Source organism: Geospiza fortis, unplaced genomic scaffold, assembly GCF_000277835.1.
Source record: "Geospiza fortis unplaced genomic scaffold, GeoFor_1.0 scaffold313, whole genome shotgun sequence".
In the NCBI taxonomy this organism is placed as follows: Eukaryota; Metazoa; Chordata; class Aves; order Passeriformes; family Thraupidae; genus Geospiza; species Geospiza fortis.
This window is the reverse complement of record NW_005054582.1, coordinates 10,150-10,568: the sequence shown is the minus strand read 5'-3', so window position 1 is coordinate 10,568 and position 419 is coordinate 10,150.

The window sequence follows — 419 nt, the reverse complement described above, 5'->3', positions numbered from 1 at the left end:
GGCCACTCCTCGGTGGAAGATGCCCGAGCCACCATGGAGCTCTACAAGGTGGTGGAGGAGGAGTGGGAGCAGCACCTGCAGCAGAACCCGGAGCACAAGTGACACCCTGGGGGATCAGAGTGACACCCCCGGCCTCTGGGGGGTCCCACAGTGACACCCCCAACCCGGTCCTGCCTCTGAGGGGGATCAGAGTGACACCCTGGGGGATCAGAGTGACACCCCCAGCCTGGTGCTGCCTCTGGGGGGGACCCACAGTGACACCCCCAGCCTGGTCCTGCCTTTGGGAGGACCCACAGTGATGGCCTAGGCCTGGTCCTGCCTCTGGGGGGGCTCAGAGTGACACCCTGGGGGATCAGAGTGACATCCCCGGCCCAGTCCTGCCTTTGGAGGGGCTCAGAGTGATGCCAACAGGCGTGGTC